This window comes from Protopterus annectens, chromosome 9.part0, assembly GCF_019279795.1.
Source record: "Protopterus annectens isolate FY-2018-M chromosome 9.part0, PAN1.0, whole genome shotgun sequence".
Classification (NCBI taxonomy): Eukaryota; Metazoa; Chordata; order Ceratodontiformes; family Protopteridae; genus Protopterus; species Protopterus annectens.
Genome location: NC_056743.1, coordinates 408776198 through 408793143, shown reverse-complemented (window position 1 = coordinate 408793143; position 16946 = coordinate 408776198).

Here is a 16946-nt window from a genome sequence, read left to right as displayed (position 1 = left end):
CAGGGGAATGTAAGAACATACTGAGGTGATGTTACAGGGGGATGTAAGAACATACTGAGGTGATGTTACAGGGGGATGTAAGAACATACTGAGGTAACTGAGGTGATGTTACAGGGGGATGTAAGAACATACTGAGGTAACTGAGGTGATGTTACAGGGGGATGTAAGAACATACTGAGGTGATGTTACAGGGGAATGTAAGAACATACTGAGGTAACTGAGGTGATGTTACAGGGGGATGTAAGAACATACTGAGGTAACTGAGGTGATGTTACAGGGGGATGCAAGAACATACTGAGGTAACTGAGGTGATGTTACAGGGGGATGTAAGAACATACTGAGATAACTGAAGTGATGTTACAGGGGGATGTAAGAACATACTGAGGTAACTGAGGTGATGTTACAGGGGAATGTAAGAACATACTGAGGTAACTGAGGTGATGTTACAGGGGGATGTAAGAACATACTGAGATAACTGAGGTGATGTTACAGGGGGATGTAAGAACATACTGAGGTGATGTTACAGGGGGATGTAAGAACATACTGAGGTAACTGATGTGATGTTACAGGGGGATGTAAGAACATACTGAGGTAACTGAGGTGATGTTACAGGGGGATGTAAGAACATACTGAGGTGATGTTACAGGGGGATGTAAGAACATACTGAGGTAACTGAGGTGATGTTACAGGGGGATGTATGAACATACTGAGGTGATGTTACAGGGGGATGTAAGAACATACTGAGGTAACTGAGGTGATGTTACAGGGGGATGTAAGAACATACTGAGGTAACTGAGGTGATGTTACAGGGGGATGTAAGAACATACTGAGGTGATGTTACAGGGGGATGTAAGAACATACTGAGGTAACTGAGGTGATGTTACAGGGGGATGTAAGATCATACTGAGGTGATGTTACAGGGGAATGTAAGAACATACTGAGGTAATTGAGGTGATGTTACAGGGGGATGTAAGAACATACTGAGGTAACTGAGGTGATGTTACAGGGGGATGTAAGAACATACTGAGGTAACTGAGGTGATGTTACAGGGGGATGTAAGATCATACTGAGGTGATGTTACAGGGGAATGTAAGAACATACTGAGGTGATGTTACAGGGGGATGTAAGAACATACTGAGATAACTGAGGTGATGTTACAGGGGGATGTAAGAACATACTGAGGTGATGTTACAGGGGAATGTAAGAACATACTGAGGTGATGTTACAGGGGGATGTAAGAACATACTGAGGTAACTGAGGTGATACAGGGGGATGTAAGAACATGCTGAGGTAAGTGAGGTGATGTTACAGGGGGATGTAAGAACATACTGAGGTAAATGAGGTGATGTTACAGGGGGATGTAAGAACATACTGAGGTAACTGAGGTGATGTTTCAGGGGGATGTAAAAACATACTGAGGTAACTGAGGTGATACAGGGGGATGTAAGAACATACTGAGGTATCTGAGGTGATGTTACAGGGGGATGTAAGAACATACTGAGATAACTGAGATGATGTTACAGGGGGTGTAAGAACATACTGAGGTAACTGAAGTGATTTTACAGGGGTTGTAAGAATGTTTTTCTCCTTGCAGCTGACCATCAGCTTCCACCAACTCCTCTCTTTGTTAACCGGGTTTACCAGACCTGCCTTGGACCTCCCCAGACCAGAGAGAAGATAGAGAACACTTGTGCAGTATCACACTCCTACCAAGAACTGTGCCCTAACATCTGTCACCCTGTGGCAGCCTCACAAGCTCCACAATTGCTACCTTTGGAAGGTGCATGTACAACCTCCTAACTCAGCGGCTCACTGTTTATGTAGCGTAGAGCTGGTCAAGCTCATAATGCTGCTTATCAGCAGTAAGCTTTAGCTGCCTGAGTCCCCCCAGAATGGACAAACTGACGTTAGCCACTCACTCCCATCTTCACCTGCAGCCCCACTGGTGTCTGTGCTGCTAATAGAAAAAGGTCCATGTGGGCTACAGTAATGACTTTTAATAAAACTAGTAAATGCCGAAATCTGTAAGGACAATCTGAGGAATGTCAACCATGTACAGAACACTTTTAATAAATCTTTTGAGCGCTTTCATCTCAAAAAGTGAGACTTCATCAGAAGGCTTGAGGCCATGATTTTGACACCAGGTGTCCGTCTCAGTAAGGCCTTTTTGGAGGATGTCCGGGACAGCCAGAGAGTCAGTTATGGCTCCCAGTTTGCAGTCATTGGATAACTTGGTTAGCCATAGTCTTCCTGTGTTTGCCTGTACTTCTGAGAAGTATATGCCGAACAGTAGGGGTCCCAGGACCAAGTCTTGCGGTACACCACTTGTGACTGGTTTAGAGTCGGACCTGGAACCTGCTATTCTTACTGCGTGAGTTCTGTGTCTTACCGTGGGAGTTCTGTCTGTAAGCCAGTTGGCAACCCATCTTGTGACATAGGGGTTTATGTTCAGGTTGGTGAGTTTTTCTAATACCTGAGTGAGGAATGGTGTCAAACGCCTTGGCGAGGTCAAGGTAGGCTGTGTGAACCCCCCCCTTTCCCTTGTCTATGGCTTTTGGTGACTGTCTCAAAGAAGTCAACCAGGTTTAGTAGGCATGATCTGCCCTTAAAGCCAAACTGGGTCGGTTCAAGTGTTTGGAGGTTCCCAATGTCTTTGTTAATGAGTTCCATGATGATGCGCTCCATAGCCTTGCAGACCTTATGGTTACCTAGTCAGGCTTATGGGGCGATAGTTACCAGGGTCAGTTGTGGCCCCTCCTTTGTGGAGTGGAATAACCGTTGCTGTGTGCCATTCAATGGGCACGTAGCCTATGGAGAGGCTGAGGTTGAACAGTGTGTTTAGGTGGGGGGTTAGTTCATTCTGTAGTTCGTGCAAGACTCACCCTGGGACACCATCTGGCCCCACTCATACTATGTTTTTGGCTTTTGAAAGGGCTGTTTTCACCTGTGTGTCTGTGATTTCCGGGACACTTAACTTTTCTGGTATTGTTGTGGGCCCTTTTGGAGGTGAGAGGGGGGTGAAGTTTGCAATGAATCTATCTGCCAGGATGTTGGCAATATCAGTAGGTTCAGTATATTTTGTGCTATTTTGCACTAGCTCAGAGCATACCTGTGAGTTGCCACTTAGATTCATGACATAGCTAAAGAAGGCTTTATGGTTATCTTTCGAATCCTTGGCTATTTTTCTTTCAAAGTTAGCCTTGGATGATTTTATGAGGGACCTCAGTTTCTTACTGATACTGATCAGGGATGTCTTTCCTCCTTGGAATTTGCTTTTTTTCTGAACTAGTTTCCTCCTTTTATTGTATAATCTGTTTATGGCAGGGGTCCACCAGACTGGTTTCCTTCTCTTAGGGGAGTGAGTCTTGGTTTGGTAGGGATGGCACGATCCATGCATCCTTGTAGGTGCTCAGAGTGCATTTGTAAAGGATTCTGCATCTTGGGCAGTGTTATCCTTTAGCGTGGGGGCTGTGAAACTTACCACCTCTGTCTTAAGTAAGGTGAAGTTTGCTTTAGAAAAGTTTTTCACTGTGGTTTCCTTGGTTGGGGGTGGTGGTGGGGTTTGGACATCCAGAGTGATTTCTTATGGTCTGATCTAACCAGTGACAGGTTGACCTCCGGTGCAGAACACCTGTCGCCCATGTTGGTGATGACCAGGTCCAATATGTTTTCAGCTCTGGTAGGTAAGTTTACCAGTCGATCCAGGGCATTTGAGTTGATAAATCCCAGGAAGTGCTAAGCCTGGGAGTTTGTACTCAAGTAGTTTTCCCAGTTAATGGTAGGGTAATTGAAATCGCCCAATATCAGGGTGTTCGGTAGGACCTTCATGTTTTCCAGTGTCTCCAGAATGGCAGAGTGGTGGTCATGGAGGGTGATCTGTAGCAGGCCACAATTTGCATTGCAGATTTGCCCGATGTTAGTTGCACATGGATGATCTCAGAGGTATCATGCTGCACCACTAACCTGGAGGTGTAGGTATCCTTGATGAATATGGATGCACCCCCCCCCTCCTTTTGTGTTTTGGTCCGCGTTGTGTGGCTGAAATGTGTGGTAGGAGTTGTAGCCTGGTAGTGCTGGAGTGCTCTCTAGAGCCTTGAACCAGGTTTCAGTTACTGCACAGATGTCGACGTTCTCCATACTGAGGAGTGCTTCGAGCGCATGCATTTTGAGATTTAAACTCCTGGCGTTGAGTAGCATAACCCTCATTTTTTTATTTGTGCTGTTTATGGAGGTGGGTTTGACTTTTGAGCCTTGCCTAAAAAAGGCACTATGGGGGCAGCAACAGCCTTGGCCAGTATTCGAAAGCCTTGGGGTGACAGGTGCAAGCCATCTCTAGTGAAGCAATGCTGCTTGTCGAACATGTTGTCCTAGGCTGACAGACACTGGATCCCCTTTGAATGGCACCAGACGCTTAGCCAATTGTTGAAATTTATATTTCTTTCTTTATATTGAGGTATCATTCTTGGTGAGGGCAGGATGCTAGTCAGGGTCATACCTGCCTGGGCTACATGATCAGAGAGCTCTTCCATGTCTCTTTTTATGTAGTCCAGGGAGGTACGTCTCAGGTCATCTGGCCACATCCCGGGTATACTGTATTTACATGGACAATGGCAGTGTATTGTCTCCGACCATGATGCTTCACACTACATACCTCAATATCACTTGACTCAGTTATGAGAGTATGAATGTAAATACGAAAATAAAGTTTTAGTGCCATTTTGTTTCGAGCATCTTAATGTTTCATATGATTAGTATTAACTGGCAAGTCACTCATTTAAGTTAAACCTGGAAATGTCAAAATAACATAAGGAGCTATGGGTGTTGAAGCATGCAGAAAGACTTTACAAATCTAAAGGAGTTAAATTCTTATGGGTTCTAAATAATAATTATTATATATTAAAATTTCTAGAGACTCACCATGAAATACTTCCCACAAGTTTTAGTGAGTGTAAATTCTCTGCAACATCAACCAGATGAGCACATTTGTTAAAGCTTCAACTCAGTACACCCCCCCCCCCCCAAAAAAAAAAAACAGCTTATGTGATCCAAGCTCCCTACAGTCACTTAACTTGTACACACTCATTTCACAGTTGTGTATCTTTGGAGAAAAAAAAAAAAGCTTGCACAAATTAAATCAACACAAGACAGTGCAAAACTACAAAGTACACCAGTAATGATTCCTACAGAGTAGATTGAGCAGTTGAACATTGGTAAAATGAACTTGTGGGGCTTAACATTTAAACTTTTTAAATTAATGCAGGGTACAGTATAATACCACAACCTGCCACTGACTTCCACTCCTACTTCTCCTTCATAGATAAAATTCTTAACCACCAGCACACAAAACCTACTGACATTACCTCAGAATCAGCAGCGGATTGCCCAGTTTACTTTACAACCCACAACTACTGTAGTCAGGGGTCTGCTCACCAAAACACAAGCACAGAGTCACGTCTGCCAGCTTTTATTACAGCAACAGGTTCACATGCTGCCTAGCTGCTTGCCTTCATAAACCGAAATGTATAGCAGAGGACCATCCTCAACATCTGGACAAGAGGCAAGACCACCCCTGTACACAATTGGGGGGGGGGCACATGAGAGACTGGAGAATGGACCAATTAGCATTTCAACCCACTGGCCAAAGTGATGGAAAAAGTTGTGAAAATTCAACTTGGTAATTACTCTGTATGATACCACGACATCATACATCTACTGCAGCACAGCTTCACAGCTGGTCATGGTATAATCACATCATTCCCACCACCAATCTAGCAAAGGAACTATGTACAACAACAATAATATCCCACGTTGTCTCTAGGCCCTTTAGTCTGGTTCTCTATTCGTCACAAGTGTTGGACACAAAGCAAACATAACCTTGTGTTGCCTGTGTCAGTATATAATTAAAGACAGAGAATTGTGTACCTTTAAGAACAGGCAGTATACGACGCTAGTGTTTTTCACATGGCAGTCTAGTTATATGGTCTACGTGGTTCTCTGTTCTGTATGCCTTGCTTTTTATGTGGGCAAGACTATACAAACAAAACAGAATTTATGAACTTTATGCAATGTGCATAAGCAATGAAATGAATGGTTTGTGCAGACATGTTTTTAATTGTAACCACTGTAATAAATTTAGATTATACAAACGTAGACTTAAGAGGTGGCAACAAAGAGAGAAAGTTGGAGATTAAGGAATATTCAATCGAATGGGATACTTGCAGATGTCCAAGTATGAATGAACTAGTTAACTTTATGTGCATTAAAAAGGTGTAAGTACTGAGTATGACTGGATGCCTTTAGTAACCATTAAATAACTGAAAATGTATTTAAAAGCTATGCCTTTAGCTAGCACTCAGTGTGATAAATCTTTACCAGCGGATAAAGGTGCCTACTTGTGCTGTGTTTTAAGTTGCATATTTAAACGGTTCTTTACTTTTTACCAGTCAGGCTACGAATTTTGTTTTGTGGCTTAATGACCTAGGTTTTCACCAAATACATAGAGCTGTCTTTGAGAAAAGCTGTCTGAGGGAGTGGACCATAGTTCTTTAGACTAGATTAAAATCTGCCCAATTCAGCAAACACCAAAAAAGCAGAGGCAACTATATTCCACCAGCTGGGTATTTTATTCCAGAATTGAAGAACATAAAGATGATGAAACATGCATGATAATGTTTTCAATCTCACTTTTTTCTTGGCATTTAAAATTTATATCATCATCATTACGGCCAGGCTTTTTATTTGCATTTAAATACAATCTGCAGATGATGCACTCTACAATCTAATTTCCAGATCAAGCTCCATGTACACTTACATGCACATTCTCTAAAAGCATAAAACATATTTTTTTGTAGTTGTAGCAATATGCATGTTCATCATTCTTCTTTCTCATAGGGCACATATGATCATATATTTGATTGCTAAGTTTTTGTTACATACCATACACCTGCATTACCTATTGCATCTTCTACCAGATCTGAGTAATGATACAGGTAAAATGTACCCCACCAGCTTTAAACATCAGTTACTTGCAGCAATCGAACATGACTCATTTGCATATACCCATTTGGGAAAAACAAAACGCCCACCCCTTACCACATAGGTGGCAGCCCCCTTAATACAGAAGAGGTAATAAGAGATCTGGGGACCCAGGAAGATAGTAATCTCTCCTTTGACAATCATGTTGCCAAAGTAGTTAGGAAATCCTTCTATGTGGCCCATCTAATTACTAAAGGGTTCGCATCTAGAAATAAAGAGGTTATAGTACCCCTCTACTCATCACTCATCAGACCCATCATAGAGTACAATGCCCCATTTGTGATGTACCTCACAAGACACTTCCAACAGCTGGAAAGACCACAAAAGTACCTTACCAAGAGGATTACTGGCCTCAAACATATGTCCTATGCAGACCAACTGAAAAAACTCCGGCTGTACTCAGTGGCATATCGCTTACTCAGAGGTGATTTCTGCCTGACTTACAAAGCATGTCCAACTCAGAATTGATGGACATGCTCCACCTAAAGAAATCCAAGTCACTGCTAGCCACACGCTCTAGTGAGCTACACGTCGCCACAGCAATAAATAGAACATGCTGGAGGGATAGATTCTTGTCACAGAGACATGCTTTGGAACAAAATTCCTATCTACGTTCGGCAGATCCCCTCACTAACACTCTTCAAGAGAAACCTTGACGAGTGGATGGGAAACAGAAAATACACCCCTGGAATCACTTCATTGGCTCTGCTTGACAGAGGCTCAGTTAATTTATCAATGGGCCGGTGAAAGCCGATACACTCTGGCTAGGCTTATAAATGCCCTTGGGAAGATAGCCTAGTACCTACCTATGAACCTATGTTGGTTAATAGCTGTAAGATATATATTTCCATATCTACATTAATATTTCCAAAACCAAGAAATGTATACAACTATAGAATTGCATAGAATGAAACCTTAGACAGTGAAGAAAATTATCTCCAGTATTTGCACTCTTAAGTTCTGCAACTCTGGTAACGTAAATGCTAATTTATGATGTTTATTGTGCAAGTAGACACAATTTTCCTACTTGTATAAACAAGCACTCAGGAAGGAATTCTTATTTCCTGCTGTAACGTAAAGGCTCAGGGCTTGCTTAACGAAATTATAATGGCAATATTATGTCTTGGCTGTACAAATTTATAAATATAAAAGTTGTTTATGAATATATGCAGAATGTAATTCCGAATTTCTTTTGCATTATTGATATATCACAGAACTGATGTAAAGACTAAATGCATTGGCTATTAGGTTTATAAAAACTACTGTTTGATGGAGAACATTCCTTTCTGCACCTTTTTAATAGCACATACTGTTCCCAAGATGTTTACATTGGTCTGGCTTATGCTTTTAACCTGATTTTTCAGAAAATGTTAAAAAAAGCTATACATAAGCTGCTGCTGATTTTATGTTCCATGCTTGCTTGGTATGAATAAGTTAAAGTGACTGGAGAAATGGGTGCTTTGTAGTATTTATAGTAATTTTGATTTACAAAGTTTGATGTGTTCCTAACACAGTTTGCATAATTAACTATACAAGTTTTTTTTTAAGGTTTTCAGTTTCCAGAGCTAGCTAAGCAGGGTTTGGGTTTGTTCCTTGTTTTCATATTTTTCTGAGAGGCATGCATAGTTAATAAGTTTAAGAGAATGTTTGTGAAGACTTCTCTTATTAATGGAGATAGACAAGGTATTAAAAAGGACAGTTTGATGGAATGCTTCTCATGCACATGATATTACAGGGAGGACTTTTCATGTTACCATTTTTGTAACCAGGGTATGTGTGTTTGTGTGTGTGCACACTTCTAGGGTATTTTATATTGGTTAGTAGATGCTAGAAACATTAGAGAGGATCAGGTTTGCAGTTGAGAAGTAACTATGTAATGTGAGTAATGTGTTTTATTTTCTGAATCCTTAGTACAAGAATGAGATTTGAAATTGCTGGTCCACAGTTTTGAAAAATAAACTGAGATTTACTGGAAAAAAAGCCACATTTGAAAATTGCTGTTGCAACATTAAAGTTGATAAGGGGAGATAGTGACTACTTTAAATAGAAAGGCAGCTCCAAAATCAGCAGAAGGAAATGATTACTTAAGAGATAAGTAATGCTGCAGCAGTGTGAAAAGGTTAAGCTGTTTTTGGTGTGTGTGTGTGTGGGGGGGGGGGGGTTGACTGCATCTGTTTAAAGGGAATAGCCTCTATTTCGCAGTGCATAAAGGATTCGTCTGTGTAAATTCTACATTCAGGTGTGAGTGCAGGGCCCTGATGAGCAGATCAAGGCAGCTTGCTGTTTCTACTTGTGTAGTGCGGACATGGTTATGTGCCCAAATGTTATAAAGATGAGTGGGTAATGGAGGCACAAGTGAGGGTGCGAGGTGGCTGTGGTTTCTACTAGTGTGATTATTTACAGGATAGTATTAGAAGGGTCGCTTCGGGTTTATTTCTAGTGGGAAGGAATGAGTCCTTACTTAGGGTACTTGATTCCATTTCCGTCTGTGCTAGGTAAAATAAATGCTGATCTTCCCAGTGAAGGTTTTGGTCCATGAGTTTCAGAACCCATGAGCAGAAGGTACAAGACTTTGATGGGGATATCCTCTGTGCGAGGATTTAGGACTTTGATGTGTGTGCTCTTGGTTTGACTGGAGGAAAGGCCTGTTTAGGGTGTTTTTGTCAACACCTACAAGCACTATCAAGCTTTAATTTTTCTATTCAGAATTATGGTCCCTGAACGGAGTATCTCTGTGTTCAGAAATCAGATCCTTTATATGGCTGTCCTTCGAGCAATGGAAGGGCACGTTGATTTGTTTTTTTTTTTTCCTACCACATGCAAACAGGATTGCACTTTAACATCCCTGTTCAGGACTATGTCCTGGAACTGAGTCTTCTTGTTTGGAATGTCCTTTCTGTGTGTGTTCTCTGGCTGTGAGACAAAGGAAGCCTGCACGTCTCCTGGTCCTATGAGTAGCAGCCCTTGCATTTAACCCCCAAATGCTTTGCCTTGCCTACTGTAAGTCAGCATTTCTGCTCCTCCTTCTCATGAGCTGCATGCACACGTGTTCTTGTCTCTGACATGACTACAAGATCAGTCATTAAACTTTGTCTCGAGGTAACGCAGTACCAGGCCCACTTAGACACAGCCATGTGTTTGCTATGTAAAATCCATGACCAATACATGGTCAGCACAGAATTACAAAAATAGTTACCTGCTTTGGTTCAGATGAAGCAAGCCATGCCTTCCATTCTTACCTGCCCAGGGTATCTCTATCAACCCAGGTCATGTACACATAAAGGATGTGAATTCTAAATCTTCACCAGCAGGTAAAGCATGATGGGGGGGGGGGGGCATCATGTAGCACTTGGAACAGAGTTACTGTCTTTGGGTTTAATTTCTGCAGCTTTTTCTTGCAGTTAAGCAGCCCTTTCTTCTAATAACACATTTTAGTGGATCAGCACCCACTGGGGGTGGGGGGTGAGTATCCCCACACTTGCATAGGTTATCTCTTTCAGGAACAAATTGAGTAGGAGTGACAACCCTTGAGAGAGAGGTCTAATTCCAGAACCACCTGTGTGACAGGGTAAGGCAACTGTATCTAGCTGGCATTTTACTGCTTCATGTGCCAGCAGGAATGTGACATTTGATGTCTCATGAGCCAGCATTCCAGTGTCCAAATTAGTCCATCCAAGTCTTTGCTTCTGCGTCCCTCACTGGCACTGCATGTGATCCTTACCTTTCATATTGCTGGTGGCTAGCTATTGTAGTTCCTCTACACAGCTTTTCTTGTTTGTTTGCCCGGAGCTTGACCAACCTACATGGTTCTCCCTGACAGCAAAGACCATCTGCCATAGCGCTCATCCTCAGGGACAATTTTTAACATATTAGTTCTATGAGCTTAAGAAGTTGATAGAATAAGAGAATGAGAAGTGAAATGCATTTTCTAAAGTAAAAAAGTCTATAACTGTAATAAATTGTATTATTTATTAAGTGTAATTCACCTCCTTTTCTCCAAATAGTGCCAGTTTTTGGAGGGACAGAGCAGAATTTTGAGCCAAAATTGGGGATGTCCCTGAAAATCAGGAACAGTTATAAAGTATGCCACCTACAGACATGGCTCCAGTTTTGTCTCTTCTGATATTTCATGTTCAGGTGATGATCTGTAATTCTTTAACTGAACCATCATGGGGCTCATGTTTCTGGTTACAATTTGTTTGGCTTGCCCTACCCTATTAGACTAGTCTGCCAAGAATAACTCTATAAGGAGCAAAAAGAAAGTATTCAGGAGGAGAGTAGCCCTTAGGTTATGTAGTAGCAAACCTCACCCAAGAATAATAACGCCCCTTTCTAACACCAAGCTCAACAGACTTTACCACCCACTATAAATGTAATTATTTACCTACATGTAACCACAAACAGAGTTAATGAAATGAAAGAAGCAACAGTTTTGCACACATCCATTAACAGTCCATGCATTTGAAGGGGGCTACAACCCCCTCCTCCTGCCACCTTAACCTCCAGCCTATTTCACATGTCCACATAAAAGTTGCGTTAATTTTTTTTTTAAATCTGTCAGTGTGTTGAAGGGAGGAACAGCCCCCGAACAGGCATGGTCTAGCAAATGAATTGTGCAAAATGTACATTAATAAAGCTGGCAAACTGTTACGTTTGCTCTTCTTATTCCATGCACTTCTATTACTGGTACATGCAAGTAAGGGGGGGGGGTTTACTGCCATCTTAGCAGTTCCGTCAGGTCTCTGAAAGTAGCATACGAGTGTTGCGATAACTTTGTGAGATGGAGCTTCAGTCTGCATAGAAGCATATATTTATTTATTTTATTTTATTTCACATTTGTTGACCGGGCTAGTCTAACTGGATATATGTCCATTTTCAGTAGAGGCCCGGGGAGATAAGCTCCGAATGAAAACAATAACAGAGTCATATATACAAATTAATATGAACAATGTACAATGCAAGTACATTAGTGAGAATAATCAAAGAGGTCAGAAGTTCATAACATAGGTTCATAGGTAGGTACTAGGCCATAGGCCCAAGGGCCTACGCAAGCCTAGCCAGCAAGGTTCCCCGGCTTATGCCACCCAAGAAAGTTATTTTCCTGTGCCACTGACGAGCAGAGACACAGAAGTGATCCCCGGGGTGTATTTCCTATTTCCCATCCACTCATCAAGATTTTTCTTGAAGAGTGCTAATGAAGAACTTTGCTTGACATAGATGGGTAGCCTGTTCCAGAGTATGGGAAGTCTTTGGGATAAGAATCTATCCCTCCAGCATGTCTTGTTTATTGTGGTGACAAGGTTTAGGTCCCTAGAGCATGTAGCTCAGAGGGGTTGGGATTTCTTTAGGTGTAGCATGTCCAACAGCTCTGGGTTTGACATAGCTTTGTATGTTAGGCAGAGATCACCTCTGAGTAGGCGATATGCTACGGAGTAAAGCTGGAGTTTTTTGAGGCGGTCAGTGTAGGGCATTTGTTTGAGTCCAGTAATCCTCTTTGTGAGGTACTTCTGTGGCCTTTCCAGCTGCTGCAGATGTCTTGTGAGGTAGTGCAAAATAAGCAGGTATAAGTAGTATAATGCAAATGCAGTTTCAATGCATAATATATAATAGCGAAGGCAGCTGATTATATACAATTTATTAGTACAAAAGTATTCACATTAATGAAATTAAGAAGGATGTAAGCAATAGTATCTAGAAAGAGAAGGTTTGTTGCTATTAAGAAAAGGATCTTGATTACTGAGAAGAGGAGTGTAGGCTGAACCTAGTAAGAAGAGTAAGTTGATCAGTCAGGTTTAGTACAGGGGCACAACCAGTGTGTTCTGAGGAAAAGTTTCAGTTTGGTTTTAAAGAGTGATATAAGAGGGAAGTGAGGAAAGTTCGCTGGGAAGAAGGTTCCAGGATTTTCCAACAGTATTAGAGAAAAGAGAGTCCCCAGCCCTGTTGTTTGATTTACAAATATTGACAAGAAATTTGTGATGATCGTAGGCTCTTGAGATTATTGTAGGGGATGATGAGGGTAGATAGTATGGGTTATTTGTAGGTTGGTAAAGGGTTTTATGGGCAATGGTCAGTTGGTGGAATTTAAGCTGATTTTGTAATTCAAGCCATCCTAGCTGCTTTAGATTGTAACAGTGGTGGGTTCTGAATGGGTTGCCTGCAACAAATCTGGCTATGTTGTTGTAGGAGTTTTACATTTTAGTAAGGTTGTTTTTAGACAGATTAGTATATATGGGTGAGGCATAGAGGACATTAGAGATTAGATGGGTGTGAGCAATAGTTATTCTAGCTGCAGGAGAGAGGAAGGGTTTGTTCCTGTAGAGACAGCCTAGTTTTCTATTAACAGTTTTTATAGTATTGTTGATATGGGTGTCGAAGTTAAGGTTATCTATGGTGATGCCTAGTAGTTTGGTAGTTGGATCTGGGGATATGAGAGTACCATTATTGGATGTGACTGTGAAATCTATAGGGGGTGACTTATGAGTAGGGGTAAAAAGGAAGAACTTAGTTTTTTTAGGATTCAGAAGGAGACAGTGCTGTGTAAACCATTGTTCAACTGTGTTAAACACCTTTTGGGTAAGGGAGTGAAGTTCAGATATAGATGTGGCTGAGCATATAAGTGTGGAATCATCTGCATATTGTATGCATGTAGCTTGGGGGGTTTCTAGGTGAAGGTCATTGATAAATATAGAAAACAGGAGAGGTCCTAATATGGACCCTTGAGGGACACCAAGGTTAACGGGCAGGTGGGTAGATGTTGTGCCAAAGTACAGCCTGTTGTCTGTTATCTAAGTAGGACTGGAACCATGTTATAGCTAGTGCCTCTAGTGACAGGGTTTGAGGATATTTATAAGTATCTGTTGATTTACCATATCAAATGCCTTAGACAGATCTATAAACAGAGCAGAGGAAAGCATATTGAGGTTACGTTTTTTCTTAATACAGTCAGTAAAGGAAAGGAGGGAAGTAGTAGTGCTGTGGGAAAGTCAGAAACCATGCTGGCAGCTGGAAAGTAAATTATTTTGGATTAGGTGGTCTAGCAATTGCTTGTGGTACATTTGTCCATGATCTTTGCCAAGGGAGAAAGTAGGGCTATGGGACGGTAATTGGAGAATTCAGTAGAGTTCCCACCCTTATGAAGGGGGATAATATGGGAGACTTTCCAGATTTTAGGGATGTGTCCTTCACTGATGGTTCTATTGATAAGAATGGAAATGGGATAGGCGATAGATTTGGCTGCTGTTTGTAGATATTCAGCGGGTAATTGGCTGGCCAAAGGAGAGCATGGTTTTAGTTTAAGGAGAAGGGTGCAATGGATTTGGCTGCTGTTTGTAGATATTCAGCGGGTAGTTGGCTGGCTGAAGGCGAGCATGGTTTTAGTTTGAGGAGGGTAAGAATATATGTTGTTGGGACAGGTTGGAAGAGAAATGGAGGGGGTGAGATAGTGTTAGAGTTGGATAGAGTTAATTTCTGAGTTGATAACTGACTGGCAAGAGTTTGAATGGCCTCAGTGAAAAAGATATTAAAGGCATTAGCAATTTGCTTGGGATTCTCCTGGTCTGTGCCTTGTGGGTTTGGTGTGATGGATTGACCTGGGTGTAGTAATTGGTTAATACTTGCCCAGAACTTTTGTGGTTTATTATGGTGAGTCTGCTGGAATTGTAGGTAGTTGTTTCTTTTGTCAGAGAGTATAGCTTTTATAGTGTTATTTCTCAGTTGCCTGTTGGTCTACAGGGTTTTTAGTTAAACGATATTTATTCTAGTATTTATTTCTGAGATGGATTTTTTGCCTGGTTTCTTTTGAAAGCCATGGGGCAGATTTAGTTCTCATTCTAATAGAGCGGGTCGGTGATTGGTGGTCTAGTATGGCTAGGAATTTAGCATTAAAGTGATTAACAGCTTCCTCGAGTGGGAGTTTTTTTAAGGGAGACCAGTTACATGCTCTTAGTTCTCTTTGGAAGAGATCGGGGTTAAAGCTTTTCTTGGTTCTGATAGTCCTAAAAATGTTTGTAATGGGTAGATTGGTTTTAAGCCTGATTATATAGCTGAGTGAGTGATCACTTACATCATCAGGGGTGTTTACATATTGTACCTAACTGGATATTTCCTCTTTGTCTACACTGTAAGATGACTGTTTCAACTCACGCTAACCCACTCACTGAATGAATAAAAAGGCAAACTGCTCATGGGGTATGCTTTGAAGTAGTGTTAAAAGATGATTTATTTGAACACAGCTTTAGTACAAAGTCATTTTTTTTATTATTATTTTTTTTAATATTCCGCCTGGGTTCTGAAAACTTCTTATTGACCAGTTTGCACACAGGAATTCTATTAGTTGTACCAGACCTCCAAGGTCATCTCTGAAATCAGCAAGTCATCCCTTGAAAATGCTATTCGGCTAACAAAGACTCCACAGGGCAGACTTTGGAAAATGGTTGCATTATTTACTTAGTTTCCCTAATTCAGAAGACAAGTCACTTCCCAGTCTGTATGCTTTGAAATTCGTATAAGAAGGATAATTACTTGGATATTGGGGTATTATTTACACTCCTTCTTTCTGTACCAGCATTATGAGTTAAACTGGTCATTCCTGGGGAACCTGTGACAGTCCCTTTCATCCATTAACACCTACTGAGCCAGTTAGCAAATGCTTTCAGCTCTTTTGTCACTGATGTCTTTTTTAAGTGTTCACTGTTTTGCATTTCATCTTTCTGTTTGAAGGGATTGTCATTAGTAATCTTTTTGTACTTTAACAGCATGTGTGTAAAGAAAGCGTGTGATGTCCCGATGATGATTCACACAGCCATTGTAAGACCTTGGTATAAATTTAGATTTAATGAAGAAACAGATTCAGTAAATAAATGACCAAATAAATAATGAAGTAAGAAGCTACAGCTCTGTACACGGACACAGTATATATGCATGTGTACACTGTTCTGGTAAACACGGCCCCTTACAAACCTGCCACTGCAGTTTGTTTTTCACCCTGGTATGCAAGTATGTACCCTTTTTTTATAGTTGGATGTATCATCTCTAGACTACAGTTCTGAACCAATAAAATATGCAGGTTTATTGCACTAACCAGCCCCTAAGAACACCTTTGCATTTTCTTCAGCAGAACAAAGTCACTGCCTACATAACACTCAGACCTCCTTTCCAGAATCAGTTGCAACTCTAGAACTAATTGATGACAATCAATATGTTCATTATCAGCAGTGCAACAGGTAGCACACTTGTGTTTGGTGCAAAAGGTTGTGGGTTCTCCTTCCATAATGGGTAGACTGATTACTGACACTACTTTGAAGTATACGGGGGTGCTGAGTGTGTCCTGTTGACTCATTCTAAGGGGATCCAATAATTGACAGCTTTGGGAGGGACAAGGTTAACAGAACACATTGCTTTGCAGGGATGGTCTGCACCTTTCACCTGTAGGTTTTTGAATGCTAGGTAAATCTCTATCCACCCCATAGTGACTTTTTTTAGACAATGCCAAAATGACAAAACTACCAACATAGCAAAATCAACTCAGTTGAACCTCGGGGTGTTGCTGTTCAGTGCCAGGAGCCTAAATAAAAAAAAAAAAAAAAAAAAAACTACACTCCCTTCAAGCCCTCCTCACACTACGAATATAGGCATCTGTGCAGTTACTGAGACGTGGTTTAAAGCAGCAGAGACCACCCCAGCAGTGTAAAGATTCAGTGCCTTCCACTCTTTTAGACTAATACCTGCACAGACAGGGGCTAAAGGTGGTGTCTTGATATACATCAGTAACAAGTATACCTCTAGGATGGTCAAACAGGATGATGTACTGGAGGTTCTCCATGTGTAGATCACCATAGACAAAATCCCCTACCATATCCTACCAGCTAAAGTCACCATCCATATCCCTAGAAGCTCACAATGCATATTTGGAC